The sequence below is a fragment of the Mus musculus genome, chromosome 5, assembly GCF_000001635.26.
Source record: "Mus musculus strain C57BL/6J chromosome 5, GRCm38.p6 C57BL/6J".
Classification (NCBI taxonomy): Eukaryota; Metazoa; Chordata; class Mammalia; order Rodentia; family Muridae; genus Mus; species Mus musculus.
In genome coordinates, this window is record NC_000071.6 from 65,835,756 (window position 1) to 65,860,191 (window position 24,436).

At 44.2% G+C, this 24,436-nt stretch overlaps 1 long non-coding RNA gene across 1 annotated transcript; it reads right to left on the reverse strand.

Moving 5' to 3' along the window:
- Positions 1–1,544: 1,544 nt before the first annotated feature.
- Gm3521 (predicted gene 3521) lies at positions 1,545–22,446 on the reverse strand. Its single transcript, NR_165645.1, has 2 exons — positions 22,269–22,446; positions 1,545–2,638 (listed from the first exon to the last, which is right to left on the reverse strand). It is a non-coding gene; the product is annotated as a predicted gene 3521 (long non-coding RNA).
- Positions 22,447–24,436: the final 1,990 nt, after the last annotated feature.

Below are 24,436 nucleotides of genomic sequence, written 5' to 3' on the forward strand. Positions count from 1 at the left end.
CGCAATCACGTTGACAATGAAGAGTAATTATGGTACCTGGGCTGTATAGGAAAGAGTCTGCCAGGGAATTGGGTGAGGGAGTGCACACTGGCAATTCTAGCATTCAGGGGAGGGGAATTAGGAACTGGAGCTCATCTTCACTTTCATTGAGTCCCTGGTCTCAAGGGAAAACATTCAAGGAAGTGGTCCAGGATCTATTTAAAGTTCCTCCTCCCATCATTTAATCCAACAGCAAGTGATACACATTATCATCTGATGGAGCCTTTTCTTTTTGTACATGAAAACAAAAATGGGTATATTAGGAAGAACTGTAAAATTTACTTTTTTTAGTGTAAATATATAGTCTCTTTCTCTCTCTCCATGTCATAGTAGTTGGTTTCAAGCTGTATGCACAAGAACTATCCATAAACTATGTAGTTACAAATACAGATTTCTACCCTCAAGATTGGACCCTGAATTGTAAGTGAACTTGCTGTGTAAGCTGAACGGTCCCCACCAAAGACTTCCTCCATCCGTGGCTCCCACCGCACTCCTGATCCATCCGTGGCTCCCACCGTACTCCTCATCTCTGTACCTTGAGTGTTTATGTGCACTAGCTCGCTTAGGCCCCAGAACAGTTAGGTGCGGGAAGGGAGATGCTGAGGCGCCTTGTCCAAGACAGCACGTGAGGTGAGAGAGCCAGGATTCAGACTAATCAGCCAGGCACACAGCCTGTGCCCTGGACCTGCATGGTGCATTCCCTTCAGCGTGGGGCTTAAGTTGTTCAGACTTGGAATCAATTAAGGGGAAACCGGGACTCATCTTCACTGCATGCTGTTAACAAGGCTTACCGGCCTCGTGGATTTCCCTAACTAGTCTCAGGGCTGATAAGTGTACACTAATTTCTTAACACTTTCCAGCTCTGTCCACTTCCAACTTCCAAGCTCCCATCCTTGCATACACACTTGCGCATGTATACATACATGCACACACACACACACACACACACACACACACACATCTAAAGTCCGGGCGACATTGTCTTCCTTTGTTACTGTCCACCTTGTCCAGACAGGGTCTCACTGATTATGGAGCAGCCTTAGGCTGGCTGGCCAGTGAACTTTGTCTTTGCCCTTCAGTGCTTGGGTGATAGCCATTGTTAGACCAGGATTGATAGTGACATGGAAATAAAAGGAGACTGACCTCTTTAGAAGCAGATTGTCCCAACAACAACAACAACAATAGGAACAACAATATGAACTAACCAGTACCCCCAGAGCTCCCAGGGACTAAACCACCAACCAAAGAAAACACATGGTGGGATTCATGGCTCCAGTTGCATATGTAGCAGAGGATGGCCTAGTCGGTCATCAATAGGAGGAGAGGCCCTTGGTCCTGTGAAGGTTCTATGCCTAGTGTAGGGGAACGCCAGGGCCAGGAAGTGGGAGTGGGTGGGTTGGTGAGTGGGGGGAGGGGAGGATAGGGGGTTTTGGGAGGGGAAACCAGGAAAGGGGACAACATTTGAAATGTAAATAAATATCTAACGAAGAAGGAGGAGGAAGAGGGAAGAGGATTGTCTTTTAATCAGAACAATGGAAGAGAGCAGGGGCCTTGCAGGCTTTATAGGGCAGAGAAGAGAACTCTGGGGACTGTTCCCCATCAGGCTCCAGGTGCAGAGGCTGGCACATTGATCTTGTCAGAAGCATCCGGGGTCCCAACAGCCTGATGGTGTGGCCAGTCAAATCATGCTGGTCCACCATGCAGCTGACTTCCATGTTGACTTAACTCAAATGGCATGGTGTTGACATCTCCCCCTCCCCACCAATTCTCCACTGGGAAAGCTGATTTACAGTTTGTTGCTCTGAGTGTTGTCCTTTCAATGTTAATAAAGGTGTCCGCAAGCTTAAGTTTCCATTGGAATCCATTCTTAGATCATTTTACTAATGAGATTAAGACCCCCTAGATGGGACTATTTCTATGGTATCTACTAAATATGAAGGGAATCCCCTCCAAATTACAATAACAGGAGCAGTTCAGGGCACTGTATGTCTAATGGTGAAGTGGCTGGCAAGTCATGGCCCGGGTGAGGAATCAGGCATGATCCGAGGGAAGTGGAGTCCTGAAGACAAAGAACAGCTTCAGAAAGTCAGAGTCCAAAGGGAAGTTGGGGGAGGTAGGAAGGGAGCGAATTTCGGAGTTTGAAATATTAGCGTCGAGGATCCTTGTCCCCACAGTTTGATTTGTGGTGCATCACAGAGATGGTTGTCATCTCAGTAGAGAAGGTCAGAGAGCTAATACCAGATTTCTGGGTCATCCACTCTATACACATTATCCAGGAAGATTACAGACAGGGCTGTAGGGTACAAGGTTGAAAGTCTGCCTGCTGTAAGATGGGTAAACTAGAAAAAAAATGTTTTCTTTATTCGTACAGTCCCCATCTTTCACCTTGATTGGATATGACTCAGTCCAGTGACGCTCGGAAGGAGGATTTGTTAGGATCAGTTTTCACTCTGCTGTTCTGTGTTCACTGGAGGGAGGAGACGGATAGGGTGACAGGAGACACTCACAAAGGGTTCAGGGAACAGATGTGGTCCTGGCTTCTCTGAATCACTTTGCAGGGAAAATTCAGTTTGACGTTCCTTCTTGTTCGTTTTCCCATCTGAATTTATGACAAACCAATAAAATATACTTTTAGAAAGATGCACTAAAGCTGATGGGATGGCTCAGTGCATAAAGATACTTGCTGCCCCATAGTGCAAACCTGGTGTCTTAGTTAGGGTTTCCATTGCTGTGAGAGATACCATGACCAAGGCAGCTCACATGAGAGACAACATTTAATTGGGGCTGGTTTACAGTTTCAGAGGTTCAGTCCGTTATCATCATGGCAGGAAGCATGGCAGCTCGCGGGCAGACGTGGTGTGGGAAGAGCTGAGAGTTCTACATCTTGATCCAAAGGCATCCAGGAGGGAACTCTCTTCCACAGAGGGTGGGGCTTGAGCCTGGGACCTCAAAGTCCACCCCTACAGTGACACAGTTCCTCCAACAAGTTCACACCTCCTAATAGTGCCACGTCTCATGGGCCAAGCATATTCAAACTACCACACTTGGTGACTTGAGCTTGATTCCTGGAATCCACTTAAAAGATGGGAGGAGAGAACCAACTCTACCAAGTTGTCCTCTGACCTCCACACATGATACATGCACCCCTCCCCATCATACACATGCACACACACAATTTAAAAGATGATACATTATTTCACAATGCTTCAATTTTACTACAGATAGGAAAACTGAGGACTCATGGCCACTCCCCCCAGTCTCTTTGCTAAGACTTCAGAGTAACTGAGTGCATATCGAGAACTCACTAACTTTGGAGGCTCAAGGGCAGTTTGTTCAGTATTTCCTTTTACTTATTATTAGTGTTGGGGGGGGGGCAGAGGACAACTTTTGGGTGAGGTTCTCTCCTGCCTCATTGAGTCAGGCAGGGGTTGTGCTCAGTACTCCAGGACAGCTAGCTTGCTGGCAGTCTTTGAGCTGCTGTGCAATTCTCCCATCTCCATCTCCCATCAAGAAAGGGTGCTGGGGGGCTGGAGAGATGGCTCAATGGTTAAGAGCACTGGCTGATCTTCCAGAGGTCCTGAGTTCAATTTCCAGCAACCATGTAGCAGGGGATTGAGCACCCTCATACAGACATACATGCAGGCTAAACACTTATGTGCATAAATTAAAATAAATAAATTGAAAGAAAGAAAGAGAGAGAGAGAAAGAAAAAGAAAGAGAGAGAGAAAGAGAGAGAGAGAAAGATTGAAAGGAAGGAAGGAAAGGTGCTGGAATTACAGATGTGAGCTTCTACAAACAACTTGTGGGTCCCAGGCCTTGAACTTAGGTCATGAGATTTAGGCAGCAAGCATTTTTACCCACTCATCCCTGATCTGTTTCCCTAGCCCCCGCCCCCAGCAGAATTAATTTCTTCTCCTCAAAAATATTACCAGCAGTTAGAACTTAGGAATCTGTTTTTAAAAGTATCTTATTATTTTGTGTTATACTCACAGAATTCTTAGCTAGAATTTCTGAATATAGTTTCCCCCTTGGCTCTTACATGTCTTGGTTCCTATCCTTAGAGTCTGAAGTCACAAGCCTTTGATTTTATTTAAACCAACTCAGATCTCATTTTGGAAGTAGGCAGCTCAAAAAAAAAAACTGTGTTTTTAAGGGGACTAGCTAGAAGCAAGGTTGGGGAGATGGCTCTGTGTAAAGCCTTTGGCATGCAAGCATGTGAAGATCAAAATTCAGGTCTCCAGAGCTCATGTAAAAGCTGGGCAGCCACCAATAATTCCAGAACTCGGAGGGACAGAGACAGTGAATCTCCAAGGCAAACTGGCTAGCTCCAGGTTCATCAGGAGACCTCATTTCAATAAATGAAGTGGGGGGCAGTCAAAAGGCACCCCACTTCAGGTTTGGACTCCTGTGTGTGTAAGTGCACACGCATGCTAACGCACACATACATGCATATGCAAAAAAACAAAACAAGCAAGATACAAAAGGCTATTCATTATATGATTCCATTTTTAAAATAGGAAATATAGGAGGCCGGGTCTGGAGAGATGGTTCAGTGGTTAAGAACATATGCTACTTTTCCAGAAGATGGAGTTCAATTCCCAGCACCCATATCAGGCTGGCAGCTCACAGCTGTTTATAACTCCAACCAAAGGAAATCCAGAGCCTCTGGCTTCTACAGGTACCTACGATAATATGCACACACCCACAAGCATACACACATATCTACACATATTTAAAAATAAAAATGTTTAAAAACAAAATATGTAGCTAGGTTTCTCTCTCACACCTATCTCTCTCTCTCTCTCTCTCTCTCTCTCTCTCTCTCTCTCTCTCTCTCTCTCTCTCTCTCTCTCCTCTGTAGTGCAAATGAAATGAATAGATTCTGGGGTATCTTAAGGTTTCAATTGCTGTGACAAAATACCAGGACCAGAAAGCAAGTTGGGGAGGAAAGGGTTTATTCAGCTTATACTTCCACATTGCTGTTCACCACCAAACAAAGTCAGGACAGGAACCAAACAGGGTAGGATCCTGGAGGTGGGAGCTGATGCAGAGGCCATGTAGGGTTGCTGCTTACTGGCTAATCCCCCCAATGGCTTGCTCAGCCTGCTTTTCTATAGAACCCAGTGCTGAGATCATGCCTCAGCGCGAGGAGAGTCCTGAGAAAGGCTGGAATGGGAATGACACTGATTCGATAATGACTCAGACAGTAGTAGATGCAGGCTGCTAGTTCAAGCACTCTCTCTGTTCCCTGACGACTCTCAGTATTCTTTATTCTTTAGCTTAATTCTTAACTCCATGATTTCCCCAGAGAGATCCTGAACACAGCCTTTTATTTACAAAAGCTATGTCATCAAGGCTTTGGTCATTGTGAATAATTACCAAGAAATTTTAGATTTATGTAAACTCTGTAAGACCCAGGCCAACAGTCCCAGCTCCAGTTTTCTTAGAGCAGACTCGAGCACAAAGAAGGTGCACATTTCCTTACAGCTTTGCACAGCCTGTTCCTTACAGCCTGCTCCTCTTAGTTTTCTGGTACAGCAGACAACAGTCTTTAATAACTGCTTCCATGTAAGAACAGAAAAATGACAAACTACTAAAACTAAAATGAAGTTTATGTAAATAAAACAGTAAGACAGCGCTCTCTAATATCTTTTCAGGCATTGTTGTCTTCAGTTCTTCAAACAGCTGAAAAAAACCCCAGAGCACTAACTTTTATATGCTTCAACATCGTCCTTTAATTCTCTAATCTTCATTTCCTTATCCTAGCAATTCCATAGCCTCATGCACTCTCCTTGCAATATTAAAATTACTCCTAAATCATACATAAATTCTTATTTTTCTATCTATACTCTTTCTTCCTGAAACTGCTCTCTCTACCCTTAATATCTTTAAATTCATCCTGGCTAATCAATGCAGCAGTCGTGGGACTCCTGCTTCTTCCTGATTCCAAATTCAAGGCCAAATCTGGCAACAAACCATTTCTAAAAAGGACCCTGTAGGCTTTTATGGCCCTTGTGATTAAATGGCCTAGATCCTTTCCCATGACCCTCAAGGCCAAGTGGAGGGCCTGTTCCTTGTCCTCCACAGCCTCCTTCCTGAAAACTGCATCTGTTTCATTTACTATGGTATGATTAGCTCTGAGTAACGGGGGAAGTATATTCTCCAGAAAGGAAGATTGAAAGTAGAGCAGTAAAGACAGCGGATCAACTTTGGGGCAACAGCAACCATCAGCACACGTGGGGGTCAGGGGGTCAGGGGGTCATGGGATGGATGGCCTGGCGGTGCTCCAGGGGCAGGAATTATGTCACACTTCCCCCCTCACACCCAACATTTCCCAGACCAGCAACCCACGACCAACCCAAGGATGCCACCACCCACAATGGGCCCTTCCGGCATTGATCACTAACTGGGAAAATGCCTTACAGCTGGATCTCATGGGGGGCACTTCCTCAAGGGAGGCGCTTTCCTCTCTGATGACTCTGGCTTGTGTCAAGTTGACACAAAACCAGCTAGTCCACTGGTCCTGATGACTAAGCTTCAGAAGTGTCATGTTAGGAAGGCCGTAAAAGAATTGGCTGGAGAGATGGCTGAGTGGCAAGAGGTCACACTGCTTTTGCAGAGTTTGGTTCCCAGCACCCAAGGCAGGTAGCTCCCAACTTCCGGTAAGCTTAACTCCATCGAGACCTTTGGGCTCTGCAGACTCCTGCTCTCACATGCTGTGCACATGGATGCGGACACACACACATCATCCTTTACAGAGTCATTCTAACCATTACCTGTGCCCCTTGGTGGCCTGACATGAAGAACAGTGTGCTCTGTGTCATGGCCGCAGACAAAAGGGCGAGCGCTTCCTTCAGTCTGCCCTTCCCGCCACTGTTCTCACACTTTCTTATGTCTCCTAGATACCCTAAAGTTTCTGTCTCCCTGCTCCTTACTTTGCTCTTCTCTCAAAACTCTTTCACATCTCTGCTTTTTTCTGTGTGTGTGTGTGTGTGTGTGTGTGTGTGTGTGTGTGTGTGTGTGTGTGTTTCCCTTCATAGTGCATACTCCCAGATCTTTTTGGTTAGACTTTCTCAGTGGTTCACAACCTGTGAGTTGAGGGGTTGCCTATCAGATATCCTGCATATTGGGTGTTTGTGATTCATAGCAGTAGCAAAATTACAGTTATGAGATAGCAACAAAAATAATGTTATGGTAGGGGGGTACCGCGGCATGAGGGACCGTGTTAAAGGGCCGCGGCAGTAGGAGGGTTGAGGGCCACTGCTCTGTAGTGAGGGCTTCAAGCCTTTGATTCCCACTCTCCTTTGTCTGATAAGCCGATGGGGAGGATGGGGGCCGTAGATAGAAAGTGATCAGGGTACAAATGCCAGAGGAGGAAGGAAACTGTGAATACTCCCACACTGATAATTTTTGTATCTGTTACATATGAAAAAATTCTGAAGACTTTAAGAAGCAGAAGCTCAGAGTTGGCAGGTCACACCCTTTCATTGCCTGAACAGTTATTTTGTAGCCTGTGTATATCAGGTTTTAAAGCTAGATACATTTTAGAAAGTAGATACAATTAATAGGTGTATATTTTTACATATAATATAAAACAGACTTATCTATGTACAAATGGTATATTTTTTCTTAAATATATTTTATCATTTTATTTTCAATGCGTATATGGTGATTGTACACATTTATAGAGTGCAAAGTGAGACATCTCAATATACACATGATAGACCAGGGTAAATTATCTATATTTTATTTCACTCCAGGCTGTCACACATCAAATATTGGCTAATCGGGCTAGTGTCTAAGATGGTGCAGTATTTTCAGGCATTGAATTATCTCCATTTCAGTTTTTGTTTGAGACTGTAGTTGCTACTAGCCAAGGAGGAAGGCAGGCCCTGAGGGCCTAAGACATAACACAATACTTGATGGGAGCATGTTTTCTGAGTGAATGAAGCCTTGCATTCGTAGGCTGTAGGTGTTCATTCAATTCCAGGTAGGAAAAAGTACGCTCCTAAACATTTGGCAAAATTCCTGAATGTCAGAGAAAATCTCACATTTCTAGTTAGGAGAAAAAAAGGACCTCAGATAGTGGGATCATAGCTGTACAACTGAGAACGCCAGGGAGTGACTCAAAAAGCCTTGTCCAGTGAAGCATCACTCAGCTGCCAGTGTGAACAGCAGAACGTAAAGATGCCAAAACAGTCACACACACACACACACACACACACACACACACACACACACACAGATGCACACAATGCACACATACTCACATGAAAAAAAGGATTAAAAGTTTCTGACCAAATAGCAAATTATGAGAAAAGAGATTTAAAGAAGGGAGAGAAAGAAGTACAAAGGTGAAGGACGAGTAAGCAATGGGCCAAGAGTTACTGTGTGTGTGCACACACATACATGTGTGCATACATATAAACACATATGTACATACATATGATGTACCATACATGGATGGGGATCATGGAATGATTGAAAATATGCAGTCTACATATTACATGAAAACTCTTAAGATGGACCGGAGAGATGGCTCAGCGGGTAAGAGAGCTGACTGCTCTTCCGAAGGTCCTGAGTTCAAGTCCCAGCAACCACATGGTGGCTCACAACCACCCGTAATGAGATCTGACACCTTCTTCTGGTGTGTCTGAAGACAGCTACAGTGTACTTATGTATAATAATAAATCAATCTTAAATCTTTGTGCCTGAGGGAGCAGGAACTGAGGGAGTGGAGTTGATCGAAGTGAGTGGGGCCAACTGGAGCAAGCAGAGGTCCTAAATTCAATTCCCAACAACCACATGAAATCTCACAACCATCTGTACAGCTACAGTATACTCACATACATAAAATAAATAAATCTTTAAAAAAAAAAACCTCTTATGATAACTGAGACCTAGGGAGAACCTGGGAGTAAAAGTTAAACAGAATTTCTCAGCAAAACCCAAGATATAGAGTGAATGGATGAGGTTTAAACAAAAACCTTCCATCCTGGAGTAGTGGTGCATGCCTTTAACCCAGCCATCAGGAGGCAGATTCCTCTCATGGTGGGTGAATCTCTGTGAATTCAAGCCACCCTGATCTATATAGTGAGTTCCAGAATAGCCATGGCTGGGTGGGGGGAGCAAACAAACCACTAAAAACAGAAATAAAAAGAAACCAAAACCCAAAACCATTCTTGGTGGCTGGCTAAGAGAGCTTGCCGAATAACTGTTAAGGCCTGGGTTTGGATCCCAATACCCAGCACTCTTCACTGTTGAGCCCTCTCTAGCCCCTCAAGTAATGTGTCTTCAAGGACATGTATTGCAGTAATTAATGTTCACAGTGAGAAGAACTGGAAACGAGGGAAGCCCTTGACTGGGCTATGTTGTAGTCACACTATGAAATATCGTACAGTCACTTGAAAGCACGAACCAATTCTGTTCCAGTTTTCTACTGTATTGCCATTTAATAAAGTCCCTATAACTTACTGTCATAAAATAAAAATTTTTATTGTGTGCGTGGCTTCTGTGTGTCTGGAATTTGGATAATACAGAGCAAGATTGCAAGCATGGTGGGAGCAGTTTGTCTGTTTCCATGGTGTCGGAGGCCTGTAGGCATAATGCTTATGTGTACTGTGTGAAGATGTGTCTCTGTCCTTCCTTGCTGCCTAAGGCACCACTTGATTGGTTAAATTAAAACCTGATGGCCACTGAAACTCAAGACATGGAGGAAGTTGGATGTATGAAACTAAGGAGCGGTAACTAGCCATGTAGCAGAACTTAGGTTAGTATAAACGGGAAAACTGAGTCCCACAAGCTAGTTGGGAACAAGCCTAGCTTAGCCTGGGCATTCATGAATAAGTCTCCATGTCCTTATTCAGGAACTAGGCTGAAATAGAAAAGACACAGGTTACAGAGGCCTCATGGGAAGAGGAAAACTGAGAACCTGATTCAAGGCAAGTTCTGGAACCATCTGAAGAGTCACGTACCAGAGCGTCTAGCTGTTGTCCTAAGACCTTAGCCCAAGCCATCTTCCAGGACTCCTGTACCTGTGTACCCAGTGTAGCACCCTGGCTCCCTCACAACATAGCAGCTGGAAGAAGGTGAGAGAGAAGGCAGAAATGTTTCTTCTATCATGGTCCCACAGTTTCTGCCACAGTCTCTCTACAGTGATTGGGACCGACCTCCCAGATTCCAGGAGGGCAGAGCCAGATTCCACACGTTTCCTGGAATGAGGCTGCTTCTTTCAGAATGCAGAACAGGACACTTTGTGATTGTTCTGGACCCAGGCCCCACTGTAGGTCTGGATCAGTTCACTGGAGGACATTGCCTGCTGCGTTAGTGTTAAGGAGACAAGCACACAAAAGTCCAAAACACACACAGCCAGTGCTATGTTTGATACATACAACTCTGATACATGGGTGTATTCATGACTTTAAAGAGAGCCCAAAAGGTCTGTAGAGGTAAAAGCTGCCATTTACCTACAGGTAAGGTGGGCTAAGGGTAGTGTCTAGGGGAGGGAGCAGTGTGGAGAAGTGAGCAGTGCCGCAGTTCTAGGGGTGCTGAAGGACCATATCTAGAGTTGTGGGAAAAAGGGGAGGGAGATGGGGAGGAAGAGGGAGGGAAGAGAGAGGAGGAGGAGAAGCAAAGGCCTTTAAAAAGTTATGATGTCTTTTCAAACTTTATGATAAGTATCTGTGTGTGTGACTGTGTATACCCCGGCCTGTGTCTACAGAGTGAAGGACAATGGTAGGTATGCAGGTCAGAGGTCAGGAGTTCTTCCTTTTTTTTTTCTCTCTTTTCTTTTTTTGGTTTTTCGAGACAGGGTTTTTCTGTGTAGCCTTGGCTGTGCTGGAACTCACTCTGTAGACCAGGCTGGCCTCGAATTCAGACATCCTCGTGCCTCTGCCTCCCAAGTGCAGGGATTAAAGGCGTGCGCCACCATGCCCGGCTACTTCCTCTTTTTCTACCATGGGATCCCAGGTTGTTAGGCTTTCACTGAGATGTCCTCTTGTCCCCTTCCTTTATTTCTTGAGATAGAGTCTCATGTAGCCCAGGGTTGTCTCAAACTCGTTGTGTAGCCAAGGATAGCCTTGGACTTTTAGCCTTTACCTCCCGAGGGCTGGATTCCAGGCATGTACCACATCTGCCTTCTGAGGTACTAGGGATCAAACCCAGGCCCTCATGCCTGCTAGGCAAGCACTCTGTCAGCTACATCCCCAGTCTCTAGGCTTTATTTAGCTCTTCTTAGGCTGTCCTGGACCCTTGGCAAATCCCGTCAGGCCACAGGGGTAGGGCATGTTGTCTGAGGGACAAACTACATGTAAGCTAGCCAGAAAAGGGCTTAGCTTCAGATCCTCTCTTAAATATAGCTGGGTATTAGGAGTAGAATTCCATGTCTCCCCAGATTCAGCTGTGGAATTCATAGCAGCAATTTAGAATGTTATCTAAGCTGAGGCCAGCTTCCAGCTTAGCCTAGAGCTCTGTGTGCTCGCTGGGGGGACCTTGGGCTGCCAGATACCTTGTCCATCGCCCCACACTCAGCAGTAACTGTCTCCCCTCCCATGCTTCCCTTTGGTCTTGTCTCATTTCTTCTTTCCTTTCCCAAAAGCAAGGACAAGACATACAAAGCACAGATTTGTGGTTTGGATACATCAGCATTTCTTCACTTACTAATAAATACACAGCAATAAAAGATTGTGTGTGTGTGTGTGTGTGTGTGTGTGTGTGTGTGTGTGTGTGTAAAACACTGAAAATTACAAAAATACCAGGAGACTGCATGTGGGGGTGCACACGGAGAAGCTGAGGCAGGAGAATGTGGAGTCCAAGGCAGCTCCAAAAAGACAGGGAGCGACAGTGTTGGAGAGGATGAGGGAAAAGAAAGTCCTTGTACACCATCAGTGGGGCTGTCGATCTGGCCAGTCATTATGGACAACAGTTGTAGGCATCTAGGGAAGATGAAAATATTATTCCCATAGGACCCAGCCATCCCTCTTTCTTCTCGGCATATCCCCAAAGCGGATGAGATCACTACTCTGCAAGGACATCTGCACACACACACACACACACACACACACACTGCAGCGCTGGCTGACACACGGAAACGATCTGAATGTCCATCAGCAAATGGGAATGGAAAGGATAAGCTGTGACTATACAATGGAATATTATGCAGGGTTCTAAAAAGAGGAGCCCTGTGCCATGATGTGGGTGAACCTGGAGGCCATTGTTCTAAGTGAATTAGACCAGACTTGGGAAGAAAAACGCTGTACCATCTCAATTATGTGTGGAATTAAAATAGAGGAGGCAAGGTGAGATTTATAGAGATGGAATAAAACAGGGTTAGCATGGATGGGGTGGTGGGAAGGAAAGGAGAAATGTAGGCCAAAGCGTACAAACCACGGCAGTGCAGAGGAGCCTTACAAGCTAATGTGGAGCACAAGCCTGTGGGTAATAGTGTGAACAGAATAAAACAGTCTCCTCCCCCAATCAGTGATTAATGCTTTGCTTCATCACATTTATGTGCATATGAAGTGTTTGAGATTTTAGAGTAAATAATTCAAATTATAATACTAACTGATTAAACATGCAAGTGTTTAACTTTTGCGGTGAGTATTAAATAGTTTTTTTAAATAGTATGTGTGTGCGTGTGCATGTGTGTGTGATGTATACGTGGGCAAGTGCACTCAGAAGACAATTTTGTGAGATCAGTTCTTTCTTTCCACCTTTACATGATTTCTGGGTACCAAACTCCAGTCATCAGGCTTGTGTGGTGACGGCTTTACCAGCGGAACCACCTCACATCTCACTAGTCCTAAATGGTCTTTTCTGATGTGTGTAAAAGTGATTAGATTGGTTACAAATATCCTCTTTTGGGGGTTGGGGTAGGGGTTGGGTTTCTCTGTGTAGCCCTAGCTATCCTGAAACTCACTCTGAAGACCAGGCTGACCTGGAACTCAGAGATCCTCCTGCCTCTGCCTCCTGAGTGCTGAGATTAAAGGCGCGTACCACCACCTCCCAGCACAAACCTTCTCTTTAATATATAGCATCATTTGTTAATTGATGGAAAACCGTGCTGACTCAAGTTCTCATCATTGATAATGTGTTGAAAATCTGTTATTATTTCCAGAACTGATTCTTAGGTTCCTTTTTATATCTCCATCTCCCTTTCTCTGGATCATTGTTCAGCATCTGAGCAAGGAGAAAGTGCCGTTCTGAAAAACAACATTTCCCAGGTGAATCTAAAAAGCACGACTCTCTCTTCTCCAACCCTGGTTACGGGCTGAGGGATTCATCAGTGAATCAGTGCGCTGGCTGGTAGAAGACACAGGAAGGAGACCATCTAAAGGCTTGAGTAATTAAGACTTCTACTCCCCCCCCCCCCATGGAGTGATGTTTTCTGAGTTCCCTGTATTGGGCTTGCATCTTAAATCTCCAGTCAATGCAGATGCTACATAGTGTTTCTGCAGACCACACGGCAGGCTGGTCTTCTCTGCCTCCCAGAACTTTTCTTCTGTCTACTGAGGAGGAGGGGATCTGAGTGGTCCTAGCTAGCGCTCAGTGTTGAGAGCCCTACTTCTTAGGCAGGTTGGTTATGGAAGGAGACAAACCAATGGGGGCTTTGGGGAGAGGGGGGAGAAGGCTGAGAAGAGCAAGGCAAGGGGAGGAAGAAGGAGGGGCAGGCAAGCCTTTGTTGCTTTGTTTTTAAAGACTTCTTATTCAATGCAAGCAGACTCATGTGAGAATCTCTCTCTCTCTCTCTCTCTCTCTCTCTCTCTCTCTCTCCTGTGTGTGAACAACCTCTAATATCATTCCTCAGATGCTGCCCACTTTGGTTTTTGTTGGTTTTGTTTTGAGACAGGGTTTCTCACTGGCTTGGAGCTTGCCAAGTAGGCTAGGCTGGCTGAGCAGTGATCCTCCAGTCTCTGCCTCTCCAGCACTGGGATTACAAGCGAACACCACAACGCCTGACTTTTGTTGTTCTTTGTTTAATTTTTGAGACAGGGTCTGATGATGCCACCCTGGCTGTACTGAAGCTCTCTGTATAGCTCAGTATGGCCTCAAGCTCACAGAGATCCTTCCATCCACCTGCCTGTGCCTTCAGAGTCCTGGGATTAAAGGTGTGCGACACTGTGCCAGTCACTGCTTGGCTTTTGTACAGAGGTTCTGAATATCAAATTCAGGTCTTTGGGCTTGCATGGCAGGCAGTTTACTGATGGGACTGTCGCCCCGGCTCGATGTGCTGAGCAAGTGCTTGCACTTTCTAGCATTGAGTTCTCACTGCAAAGGCTAGGACAGGGTTCTCTAAGGATGCTCTTAGCTCTGTCTCTCGTTTCCTCTAGCATCTCATGCAAGAGGTTTGTGAGAGAGATCAGCTCTACTGTAGAAGCCTTACATGGCTTTGGTCTTTTCTGGGATCAATTTGTCCTTTGAAAGTCAAATTAAATTGCTTCAAATAAATGTGTTTACAATGAATTAGGAGGAAAGGAAAAGAAAAAAAATCAAGTATTTAATTTATGAAAATGCTTAACTTAAAAAATAACATAAAATAATAAAAAGCATAGGATAAATTAACGTGGAGGTGAACTCTTTGTTCAGTAATATGTACAACTGTTGGACCTGTTAGCAAGCCTGTAATCTTAGCTACTCAGGAGACTGAGGCAGGAGGATCACCATTCTGAGGCCAAGGCTGTATGATAAATTTAAGTCCAGCCCTGGAAAACTTTGGGAGACTCTGACAAGAAGAGCCAAACAAACAAACAAACAAAAACTGAAAGAAAAAAAAAGCATATTTCTAATCAAAACAAAACAAAGCAAGACAAAACAACCTTACAGGCCGAACCTTCCAGCTTTCTGAACTAGAAAGGTTCACCCCTCTGGAAAAGCTTGAAGAACTCTAAGGAGAATTCGTGGTTCTGAAGACAGCTCGTGCTTTCTGTTGAGTTTCAATGATTGTTGCCATAATACATTTTTTTCTCAGCGTGGAAACAATGAACCGTCTCCCTGTGCTAGTAGTGTGCTCCACAAGAGTCAAGCTCTTAGGGGTAACAGCACAAAGTCGGCCAAGACTAACCTGCAGAGGTCAGCAGGGGCGCCCTGAGGCCGGCTCCAGAGCTGAGCCCTCTGCCTTCTCACAGGAACAGCAGATTTGGGTGGGGTGGGACCAGATGGGTTTGCCCAGTGACTCGGGAGCTGCAACACTGGCAAGGTTCATAATGAAAACCCAGAATCCTTTGCTTGCGATCTTCTGTTTGCTTAGAGTCTGCCGAGTGTCTGCAGCTGGCACTTCGGTTTGATTTCCTGTATGGTTCTCTGCCCTTCTTGTTTACAGCCTTCTGGCTGTCTTCAGCTGGGGAGTTTCATTCCGATCACGATGAGCGGGTGATAGAAAGCTTAAGATCATTTGTAAGGGCTGTGTACGTGAGTGAGGGACTCACTTATGGGTTACTTTAAATACAAAAGCATCTTGGAAAACTGTCATTAAAATCACCAAAATAGTGGCCCAAACAGTAGCTACCATTTATTGAAATACTGAGTTGCACAGAGGGTGGCTGGTATTCACTGATTCATTAATTCTCTTAATAATGTGTCAGGTACCCCATTTACCAGTTAAGGAAACCAAAGGCAAATAAATAAAAACAGCTTCCTTGAGGTTTCTACAGGAACACTCCTCATGCTCAATTCTATTCAAACGTTACAATATATATATATATATATATATATACACACACACACACACATATACTGTATATATACACACACATACACATATATATACAGTATATACACACATATATACCGTATATATACAGTATATATATACACTGTGTGTATGTATATATATACATACACACACACAGACACACACACACACACACACATATGTGTGTGTGTGTGTGTCTGTGTGTCTGTGTGTCTGTGTGTGTAAGGCTTCATAAAGCTAAAACGTGAATTGACAGGTAAACGGACTTCACCTTTCCTATCATGGGGTATCATGCAGCTCAAACGATGTGGCTATTCAGTTTTCCAGGACTAGATAGATACCTGCCCTGTGTCAGTTGGTTAAAATAAAATAAAACTAAACTGCAAAACAATGTGTGTTGTGTGGCTCTCTTCCTGGAAAAAAGAAAACACGGTATGCAAAAAACAGACGTGGCACAAGCTGTAGGGAGCTGTTCTCTTAAGTGTGATTGTGGCTTTTACTTCAAGGTCCAAGGTCCTTGTTCAAACTTGACCACCAAAGGAGGATGGTAGGAATAGGAGAACAGTTGCCATCATTGGGGACGCTTCTGGCAGTCGGGCAGTGGCTTGGTGGAGGGGTACAAAAGCCAAGCAGTGACTGGCACAGTGTCGCACACCTTTAATCCCAGGACTCTGAAGGCACAGGCAGGTGGATGGAAGGATCTCTGTGAGCTTGAGGCCATACTGAGCTATACAGAGAGCTTCAGTACAGCCAGGGTGGCATCATCAGACCCTGTCTCAAAAATTAACTAAGTGCGTAGAAGCAGGAGAATCAGAAAATTAAAGCCATCCTTGGCTATGAGCTCAAGGTCAGCCGGGGTTATGTAAGACCTTGACTCAAAACAAAACAACAGCAACCAAACCCAACCTGTACAACAACCCAGTATCTACACTGTTGGTTATTTAGGTTGGCGTTTGCCTAAGGTCTTTATATATTTTTAGAAAAGATTTATTTAATGTATATGAGTACACTGTAGCTGTCTTCAGACACACCAGAAGAGGGCATTGAATCCCATTACACATGATTGTGAGCCACCATGTGGTTGCTGGGAATTGAACTCAGGACCTCTGGAAGAGCAGTCAGTGCTCTTAACCTCTGAGCCATCTCTTCAGCCCTGGTTCTTTATATTTTTACAAGATATTGGTATCATCAACTTCAAATCTTTCTTATTTGATATTGTTTTTTCCTATTTTAACTACATCATTAACAGGCCTTCAGTTTCAGTGATGAGAACAAGGAAACATGGCTTACATAATTAAGCCATTTCACCCTCTCACAAACAAAAACCATAAGAGGTGGTCAGCAAGGCCAGGCTTCTGCTGTCTCTGCAGGACTCTTGGCTTTCCAGCCCTTGGTACTCCACATCTAATTTAGCCCTCAAAGCAAGGGGAAAAAAAAAAGGTAGGGCCCCTGCCCACATCGCCTGGTTCTGCTGGTTAGGAAAAAAGAAGCAAGAAGATTTTCCTCCATGTTTCATTGACTTGAACTGAGTGACATGGACGCTTAGCTGCAAGGGAGGCGAGGAAGCAAAGAAGTAGAAGGTTCTTTTTTATCATCTCTGACGGGACAGCATAAGTTACAACCTGGTATGGGACATTGTGCACTGTTCTTTTCCAAATAGAGTTTGTTTTAGCAAGAATAAGAATAAATGGCTCCTGGGCATACAAGGAAAATTAGAAATGACAGGTGTTATTTTGTGGTAAGCATCAAGACAACACAGAGATAATGAGAACTATAGAAGCGGGTTTTTTTTGTGTGTGTGTGTGTGTGTGTGTGAGTGGGTTTTTTTTTTTTGTTGTTGTTGTTTTTTGACATTGAGTTCTCAAAACTACTCTCTATGCTACTTGGACTGGAATGGAAAAACACACTTTAAATACTCCACTGTGTTTATTGGTCAGTGTGCGTGTGTGTGTGTGTGTGTGTGTGTGTGTGTGTGTGTGTGTACATACATAGATACCGCACCTGCCTTAAAAAAAATTCCCAGGTTGTGGGGCAGGGGACACCTCACAAAGCAAAACAAAAAAAAAAAAAAGTGAAATCAAACACACCAGATAATTTAATCACAGAAGAGACTGAAATAGACTTGAACATTTTTATCTTTCTTGTTATGGAGTATGTTTTCACTGATTTACTAAAAATGTACAGAGGCCAAAAAACTAAAAAAATAAACTAAGAGAGAGAGAGAGAGAGAGAGAGAGAGAGAGAGAGAGAGAGAGAGAGAGAGAGAGAGAGGAATTATTTCTAATGTCACACATTCGGTTACCTATTACTGTTCTGTATAATTGTTCTTAGCCTTTAGACATATGGATTTTTTTTCCCACAAAGAACTGAGGTTGGGGGCTAGAAAGATGGCTGAACAGTTAAGAACATCTGCTGTTCTTCCAAGACTACAGATGACCCCACTTGAGGGGGTCTAATGCCTCTTCTGGCCCCTACGGGCACACACACACCAAATAATTCTTTTAAAAATTGTATTTTACTGAACATATAACTTCATAACATTCTAGAATGTCTATGACCTCTGTTTGAGAGATGTCAAAGGTCAGTTTTGCATCTCTTGTGTCCATTCAGTATGACCTCTCATATTATAAAGAGCTAATTTGGAAAAGCTGTTTGATTCTTGGGTGGTAACTTGATAGGAGTCAAGTGATCCCAGCATTCCTCACTCCAGCTGTGTGCCCTTGTGGAAGTGGCTCAGCCTCTCTGAGTTTCTGATTTTTCATTTACAAAATAAAATACAGATGATGCTAATGTTTTTGATGTTTTATGGTAATCTCATGAGGTGGTCAGTTCTGGTAATATTTATAGAAGTGAACCATAAATTGAAAAATAAAGATTTTTAACTAAGCTAAAATAAAACTTAGAAATGTTAATATAATACTTTCAAAGTACTTTAAAGAAGCTTAAATTTTTATAATTAAAAGATGAAAAGACAGGAATTAGCAAAAAAAAGTACTATATTTTGGATGATGAACGTCATAATGACAGGTTGTTCAAATGGTAGCAAACTGCTTTGCTTTTCATACACATTTAAGAAATGACAAGTCTTATTTCATAGAACGATGTATGCAGTTAAAGAAGTAAAATGAACAGATATTTATGACTAGTCTTGAAATTTTTAAATGCAATTTAGACATCAAGTGCCCAGTTATGAGAGTTACAAGAAGACTTCTTTCTCTTCTACATGATAAAATATGCACAGTCACAATAACTTAGGTAATAATAATACTAATAAGACGTGGGCTTGGCTTGAAGCTCTGTCTCGCCATTGTTGGCTGCACCTGCCACAAACATGTTTTCCTTTAATAAGCATCAACCATTTCCCACTACCGCTTTCTTTCTGAGCTCAGACACTGAGTTAATTTTCCGGAAACCCCACTCTCTTGTTTCTGAACACTTCTTCATCTTCCCAGAAGAAGATAAAGTTGGTAGATAGCCCAGATTTGTCCAGCCGTGACTCCCATTTTCAGGGAAAGCTGAGACGGGATTTCTAATAGGTTTAATCCCCCACCTCTGGAGTTTCCCACGGAGGGAGGGTCTGACTGCGAGATGCAGTTCACATCTGGTTGGAATCCTGTAACCGTGACTCTAGAGAGGCTGAGTGATGGCAGGATGACTTTGCTGGGCTCCGGTATGGTTCAGTGATTTTCCTCTGAGACTCAATGGCTATAACATCACTGGTTGTTACACAAAACATGTTGGGGATAAAGCAGTGCTAAGAGTTTATAGAAGAAACTTAGGTAGACTTGCTCAATGCAGTTAGAGCTTAGCTGGCATCTGTTCGCTGAGCAAATTTAAGATTTATTTGTATTTTATTTATTTATTTGTGTGTGTGTGTGTGTGTGTGTGTGTGTGTGTGTGTGTGTGTGCATGCCTGAAGAGGCCAGAGGGGGTGTCATATCCCCTGGAGCTGTAGCTACAGGTGGTTGTAAGCATCCTGATACCCACCTGGTGTTGGGAATTAAACTTGGGTCCTCTCGAAGACCAGAAAAGAAAGCGCTCTTAACCACTGAGCCATCTCTGTAGACCACAGCTAGTGGATATTTCTAAGGCAAGAAATTAGCTGGGGCCAGGGGGTTCATATAAAACATATTTCTTCACTTAAGAGCTCTCTACTAGGTTAGATCATGAACCATCAGTTCATTGTAGAAAAAGTAATTCAAAGTAGAAAAAAAAACCTACTTTGTGTGACATTTATAAGGCAGTAGTATGCCTTATGTATGAGTGAAGGCATATCTGTAAGCTTCCAGAACCTTGTCAAGAAAGCTAATAAAAGCCATTTTCACACACGGTTCACACTGAAGCAAAACTATTTGGTCGAGGGTGAAACTCCTCTTGTTTAGTTGTACAGTGACAATAACTCATAAAAATAGCACCTAAAAACGAGTGTGTCTGAAAGCTGTACCTGTGTGCTTACAGGAAGTGAGAGGGAGAAGAGAGAGAGGGACCAGAGAGGGAAAAAGGGGCAGAGGGGGAAGAGAAAGAGGGAGGGAGAAAGAGAGAGGGAGGAAGGGAGGAAGGGAGAAAAAGAGAGAGGGAGAAAACTATTTAAAGGGGCAAGGAAAGGAGAGAGAAAATGGAAACTCTCTCTTTCAGCAATGAGACTAGTGGTTCTTTATTACTGAGACAGGATCTTGTTGCACAGACCATGTTGACTTCAAATTCTCCATCTTCCTGACTCGGCATCTCTAGTTTTGGGGTCACAGACACGAAGCGGGCCTATTGATAGCAGGTTTTAAAGTTTATAATTGATCCTCACAAGCCATTTTGAATTCAGAGGAAGACCAGTTTCAGAGGTTGAGGCGCCCTGTCTGATGCGGGAGAATTAACAATATTTAAAGGGTGTGGCTGTATCCTGTCGTCAAGCTTATCACAGACTTGAGCCAGATTCAATGGCTATCACTGTGAAACAAACAGACCCTTGGGTCAGGCTGGGCCATCTTTTATTTGTGACCCTAAGCTAGACACTTTGCTGCTCAGTTCCCTCCTTTGTAAACCCAGATAATGCTGGTATGTCTTCTCTTCATAACTGTTGGGTGATTAGTAGGAAAACCCATAGAAAGTACGCAGCGTGTACAGGTTAGGTGCTCGGCCGACAGTTTCAACAGCGGCCACTGATACTATTCTACAAGACAGACTGGCAAGCTGAAGAAGAAAACAGCCTTGTGACAGACAGACGCTGGGAGTTGCAGGTGCACGAGCCATTGTCTAGAGGAAAGCCAGCAGTCAGTTCATGGAAAAAGACCCGGGATTTGGAGAAGAGATACAAGAGAGGCTCAGCAATGTGAAGGGTGAAAGTTGAGAGGAGGGCTAGGGTAGGGTAAAAATAAGATGGGTCCCCTATTGCTGGGGCAGGGCTGCCATTCGCAGCGGAGGGGGTCAGAAGACCTGGCAGAAGAGGACGCTGTTTCCTGTTGGCACATGGAAGGCCAGGGCACAGCGATGAAATTACCATTAAGGGATTGATGCTTACTGTCAAGCATCTGTGTAAACAAAAAAGGCAAAAGATGGCTCCAAAAAGATTTTGTCTTCCTCCCCACAGGACTCCCCCGCCTCCCCTGCCTCCAGGCTTCCTCTTTCTCCCCTGTCTTATTTTCCTTTCGGACGCTCGCTGTTGCATAAAGCATCACTGAAACACACACACACACACACACACACACACACACACACACACACACACACACACATACACGTGTGTGTGTGTGTGTGTGTGTGTGTGTGTGTGTGTGTGTGTGTATGGTTAACTGTCTCCACAGGCAAATTCAGAAGACCAAGTTGTGTTTTTTTTTCTTTGTTGGTACACGCTGCCTTCCTAGTGCCTAGCATAGTGTCTAGTAAATAGTAAAAATGTTCAGTAGATATGGGCCCAATGAGAGAGAACACTATTCTAAGCATTCACAGTGTGATGACATCAGGAGATATTCTTGGATGTTCCATGATGTTCATATTATGTCTAAGAGACTCTGTTATTGCGTTGATAAATTAATACATTGTTAATAATTAATAAGTTAATTTGAAAGTGAATATACGACACTGCAACTTTGTCTGTGATGTGCAGGCTTCTGTGAGTTTATCCTCACCAGGATTTGGGGCTTGACAAAATGTCTTCAATCCTACAATTCAACAGTTATTATTTAAGGTGGGGTAAAGGTGACCAGGAAAGATCCCAGGAGGCAAACGCTCACACGAGTGGCTGTAACAGCACCCATGGAGTGTGTAGCCACCACATCCCACACACTGTGTAGTTTTAATTAATTCATTTGTTACGCGATGGGTCTCGCTTTGTAACCAGGGGCCTCGGACTTCTGAACTACCCACACTAACCTTCCTCTCGCTGGGATCTGGAGATTGTAGTAGGCATTGGCCACTTCACCAGACTAGGCTTTTATTTTTTATTTTTAGGTTTTTAATACAATCCGTCCAGGTTAGATAGTAAGGACCTTGTTCTTAGTCAGAAGCGGAGTTGGATTTTAGAATATGTCTGGCTCGAACCCGAACTTACCCTTTCTCCACACTTCCAAACTGCCCCGCGCATGCTTCAGGCTGCTCCCTCCCAAACGGCATTGATCAGTCTGAGATGAAGGCACGTGAGGGCTCTCCCTGCTCTGCGGGTAACCAAAATATTTGCACTCTGTGCTCTGAGCAGATGTGCTGGGTTACAGTTAGCCTGTGATGTCTGCACCCAAACCGATGATCCCTATCAAGGCAACGAGTTCTATCAGAGCGTGAGAAGAGACAGAGGAGGCCTCTCCTCCTCCTCCTCCTCCTCCTCCTCCTCCTCCTCCTCCTCCTCCTCCTCCTCCTCCTCCTCCTCCTCCTCCTCCCCTCCCCTCCCCCTCCCCCTCCCCTCCTCCTCCTCCTCCCCTCCCCCTCCCCTCCCCCTCCCCCTCCCCCTCCCCTCCCCCTCCCGTACAGACCCGCTGCACTGGAACCTATGGCCTGCAGTTTGGAGCCTGTGGCCTGCAGTTTGCAGTCGCTCCTTAGGTGTTCACACACTGGACCCCAAAATTCTGCTCTCACCCCCTCGCCTTTCAGTTGTCCTCTGTGGATTTGTTCTCAGGGCCTGCAGAGCCCCTTTCTGTAAAGCTGTCACCAGTGGAACCCAGTCTTTGTCTTTATAGATGGGATTTGATTTTCTCAGTCCTGTGCTGCTATAGCCACTGAGGTGGGTGAGGTGGGTGAACAGTGGGCCTTTCTGTGTAGAGAGCGGCTTCGTGTGCTTTTTATTTATTATTATTATTATTATTATTATTTTTAATCATGTTGCCCCTGAAGGGTTTTGTAAGGGCTCTAGAAACCTCCTGATTAATATACCATGTGGGGGAGCACATCTGGGGTCACTTTGAGGAGTAATGGTCTTTTGACTACATGGGCTCTACCTGACAGTCTTGCAGAACGAGCTGAACTCTGACTATCACCTTCTGCGACTAGACTGCATTGCCATGAAGAGAGCTTTGCAACGAGAAGAACCACACGGTGCACATATTTGCCTGATACACGCAGCTAAATGAGGCAAACAGACTGAAGTGAACGCAGCAGCTGAGAATTCCAGGAATGGGAAAGCAATGCTAAGTTAGGCCAGAGTCTTGGTGTAAAAACAGCCGATGAGACTGACAGGGGAGGGGCGGCCAGGCTGCGGGCAAGCGCGGGGTGGTAGGGGTGGTAGGGGTGGTGGGGGTGGTGGGGGAATGATGGTTCTACAGTTATGTCTGTAAGAGGAAAGGGAGACAGTGTTTGGTCAGGGAGCCTGTGGCTTGTCACGTATTAGCAACTACAAAGAGGAAATCATACATGAGATTTCTAAGAGATTTTTAATGTTTGAAATTTTAAAGAACATTTTCTGCGAGTGTAATTTTACATGGAAAATGACATGTCATAATTAAGATCTTTTAAGTAGAGCCAACGCTTTATAATCCCTATCATAAACATCTCCCAACCAGAAGGAATTTCGTCTTAATATGATCACTTATAACGACGTGGAGAGTCCCATTAGAACAGTTCCAGTCTGACTAACGCCCTGACTAGAAACCCCAAGTATTAAAACAGGATTCTGCACACAGCCCCCACCTTCAGAGATCTGTTTTCTCAGGCAGCACTTCACAAACACGAGTCTGTGCCAACAAATACTCCTCATTGAACCAAAACAATGTTGGGTAATGCAGCAATGAAAAAAAAAAAAAAGAAGAAGAAAAGAAGAGAAGAGAAAAGAGAAGAGAAGAAAAGAAAAGAGGTATTATACAAACTCAGAGTAGAAACAGCTCAGTAAACATCACCTGTCTGAAGGTTTCCAAAATGTACTGTTCATCACAAACTGTGGTTATTACACTAGAGGCCTCTCGACAACAGCTGGCAGAGACCTGATGTAAGACCAGACTATGCCCAAGTGCAGAATACAGAGTCAGATGCCATATTATTAAGAAAAAACCAAAAAATCCCAAAAACACTCTGGATGGAAAACCACCAAGAGCTCCTTTGACCCTATCAGGGAGCATTTAAAATCAACTGAAGGTGTTTTTGAGAAAGTCTTTGGCTTTTATTTATTTATTTAGACGGGGGGCGGGGGGGCTCATGTATCTCAGGCTGGTTGTGAACTCATTGTACAATGACTCTGCAATGTTTTTTTTTTTTTGTTTTTTGTTTTTTGTTTTTTTTTAATTAACTGCTTCATTT